At 38.4% G+C, this 3,835-nt stretch overlaps 1 long non-coding RNA gene across 1 annotated transcript; it reads right to left on the bottom strand.

Moving 5' to 3' along the window:
• Window positions 1–2,159: 2,159 nt before the first annotated feature.
• Window positions 2,160–3,290, bottom strand: LOC117593415. The gene is made up of 2 exons (XR_004574814.1): window positions 2,911–3,290; window positions 2,160–2,753 (listed from the first exon to the last, which is right to left on the bottom strand). It is a non-coding gene; the product is annotated as an uncharacterized LOC117593415 (long non-coding RNA).
• Window positions 3,291–3,835: the final 545 nt, after the last annotated feature.

Raw genomic sequence — 3,835 nt, 5'->3', positions numbered from 1 at the left:
CGTGTTAGAAGCAGTTGGCGGGCGCTCCAGATGAACTTCTCTTATCGTTTTCTTTGATTGTTTATGTCACTTTACCCCTTTTTAAATGACTTTTATTGTGCCATATCTTTAGTAAAGTAGTGAAGGTTAGGCATAGTTAGTGACGTGCATTCACACACACTCACCAAACCATCAAGAGATATTCAACTAAATCTACAATCAAGACAACCGTGAGTAAAGATTAGGTATATAATGACCATTGGAAAGTTGTAAAATGTTAATCTGTCCGTATAAGTAGCCATACATATGGCTTATGTAGAAAAATAGGAAAGTAGCCAAAACAAGGCTTTTAAAACATTTCAGTAAGTAATGTATCTAAATGGCTTTCAAAATGTAATTAAAACTAACATGGAGGCATATTTTTTGAAATTATTGTTATTTAGGTCATCATGTGAACTTACAGCTGTAAAGCATTTTTATGGAATATTGTAAAATTCTGACTTCAAGGCAGCCTATGTGTGTGATATCTGCAAAAAGGATTCATGTACATTTATGCTCATAAGTTTGCATACCCTGGCAGAAACTTTGAAATTATGGCATTGATTTTGAAAATATGACTGATCATTTAAGGATAGTGATCATATGAAGCCATTTATTATCATATAGTTGTTTGGCTCTTTTTTAAATCAGAATGATAACAGAAATCACCCAAATGGCCCGTTTACACACCCTTGAATGTTTGGCCTTGTTACAGACACACGGTAAAATGGCAATGAAAGGTTAATTTCCCACACCTGTTGCTTTTTAAATTGCAATTAGTGTCTGTGTATTAATTATCAATGAGTTTGTTAGCTCTCACGTGGATGCACTGAGCAGGCTAGATACTGAGCCATGGGGAGCAGAAAATACCTGTCAAAAGACCTGTGTTACAAAATTGACCTTTATAAAGATGGAAAAGGATATAAAAAGATATCCAAAGCCTTGCAAATGCCAGTCAGTACTGTTCAATCACTTTTGATACCAAGCCACAGTCAAGTAGACCAAGAAAGATTTCAGCCAAAAGTGCCAAAAACATTGTTCGGGATACAAAGAAAAACCCACAGGTAACCTCAGGAGAAATACAGGCTGCTCTGGAAAATGATGGTATGGTTGTTTCTAGGAGCTCAATACGAAGATACTTGAACAAAAATGAGCTGCATGGTCGAGTTGCCAGAAAGAAGCCTTTACTACGCCAATGCCACAAAAAAGCCTGGTTACAAAATGCCCGATAACACCTTGACATGCCTCACAGCTTCTGGCACACTGTCATTTGGAGTGACGAGACCAAAAAAGAGATTTATAGTCACAACCAGTGGTGTAGTGGAGGGTATACGCCGTATAACCCCTTTTTTAGTCAGCTGCCATTACGTACACCCACTTCTTACCAGTGGTTTGGTGGAGAGTAAACCCTTTCTACCCACTTCTTTGCCTACTTACTTACCGATGCGTATGAATGTAGTACAGTGAACGTATATACAATATACATTATTTTTGTTGATAAAGCATGCAAAAAGTATCATACAAAAGCCAGTCACATAATTATTACAAAAGCAAAAAAAATTTAACAACCAATAAATAATGTGCCCGAGACCGACGTTTGACATAGCTCTGATTGGCTGGTTATTTAGAACCTCGTGTTACTTCACTTCAGTCAAATATTTTTGCCTGCCAGAATATTCAGGTTTTTTCCCCCGAGGCAAAATGATATTTCCATAGACTTAACGTTACTTCCGAAATACATTCATGAAACAAACTCATTAAATAACTTTCTCATTTGTCTAACCAAATAAACGTAGTCGAGCAGCAGACAAAACTGCCGGCTCTGCTGGTGCACTTCCAGCATCCGGATCCTCCATGGTAAAGACTTGGTACCTCCATTGGTACAGACTGTACCGTACAGTATATCAGTAAATTAAGTATCTACATGGGGTTAGACAGGGATGGGCAGTATTTATGATACATGTATTTCAAATATGTATTTCAAATACAAAATAGAATTTTGTGATTTGTATTTGATGAAAATGGCTTCATATGTTTGATCATTATAATTACAAATTAGCTGTTTGAGTATCATGTTTGGCAAGTGGAGTTCAGTATATGCAGTGTCATATCAGAGTGGAGACATACATTAAACTCAAATGTAACTCCCAAACTATATTTGTTTATTTTCGGATTCACCATCGAGTTAACTGTGTGTCAATTGTAGGTCTGAACAACCAAAGAAACGTGGTTCTTTTCAAGAGGTATTGTTAACAAGCTTGTTTGCAAGCACAACATGTTATACACTGTTTCAAATGTGAAACTACATACATTTTAGCTGAGTACAATTTTACTGTTACTTGTAATGTGACCTGTACTTAAAAAAAATTCTGTGATTTTTCATTGAACAAAGTAATGAACAGAAATAATACACATTAAAATACTTTGAACTGAGCATGCACTCTTATGCTTTATAAACTACAGATTTAAGACTGGGCAAAATCCAGACTTGGCACAGCATTAAATGCACCCAAAGCCTGGAGAATTCTGTAAGCAAAACTCCATGTTTGTCTAAAAGACACTGTAGGTCTCAAGGAAAAGGAGCTTTAATGCATTTGCACAGGTGTTTGACATAGGGAATGGCGAATTTGGTAAGAACTCGATGCATGGTAGTGGTGTTATTCCAGCAGGTGGAAGTGATGCGAGCCCTGTAGCAAACAGCAGGACATCCTCTAGGGACACAGCAGTCGCTTTTTCTGAAAAGGAAAAGTCAACATTGTTTTAGTATCTTTATCATCTAACAACTAAATTATACATCCTGAGAGGGTCAAGCCAAAGGGTTTCAGCTTATCGTATCCATCTACATGCCAAATGTAGTTTGGACCCATGGAGTGATATGTACGCCTCACAAACCTCCGGCTTGTTCTCGCATCCGTTCCTTGCCCTTGCCCTGGTCCATGCAGCTCTGTAAGGATGGCACGTCTCACCTCATCCAGTTGTGAATAGTTGTTCCTTCTGTACAACCCGTGCGTATAATCATCCTGATGTTGTGATTGGTTGACAACATATCAACTACCACGTCGTATGTATGCCCTGCATCAAAATAATTCATTATAATAGCGAAAGTATCTTCGGGAGTACTCATGTTTTGAAAATAGGCGCTTTTCCGTGTTTTTCACCCCTCCTTCCTGTTAAAAGACAGGCGGTCCTTCTGTCCAATCAGGAGGTTCCGTTCCGTCCTCTGCTAGATAGGCCCTACCTTTTCCGTTAGAAGTTAATGTCGTTGTGTTTTCCTATTTGGCGTTGTGTTTTTCCTATTTGGCGTTGTGTTTTCCTATTTGGCGTTGTGTTTTCCTATTTGGCGTTGTGTTTTCCTATTTGGCGTTGTGTTTCATGATTTGTTGAAGTGTTTTCGTATTTGGCGTTGTGTTTTCCTATTTGGCGTTGTGTTTTCCTATTTGCCGTTGTGTTTTCCTATTTGGCGTTGTGTTTTCCTATTTGGCGTTGTGTTTTCCTATTTGGCGTTGTGTTTTCCTATTTGGCGTTGTGTTTCATGATTTGTTGAAGTGTTTTCGTATTTGGCGTTGTGTTTTCCTATTTGGCGTTGTGTTTTCCTATTTGGCGTTGTGTTTTCCTATTTGCCGTTGTGTTTTCCTATTTGGCGTTGTGTTTTCCTATTTGGCGTTGTGTTTCATGATTTGTTGAAGTGTTTTCGTATTTGTTGTTGTGTTTTGCACTTCAGGGCCACCGTAGGAGTTATCCTGTTGGAGGGAATCACAGCAACGCAGTCCAGACACAAGTTAGACAGTTCCAGTGAGAAGCAGCAATCCAATGCGAA

This window comes from Esox lucius, chromosome 19 (genome assembly GCF_011004845.1).
Source record: "Esox lucius isolate fEsoLuc1 chromosome 19, fEsoLuc1.pri, whole genome shotgun sequence".
NCBI lineage: Eukaryota > Metazoa > Chordata > Actinopteri > Esociformes > Esocidae > Esox > Esox lucius.
The sequence above is the reverse complement of the archived record's forward strand: the minus strand, read 5'-3'. Positions and strand labels throughout refer to the sequence as shown.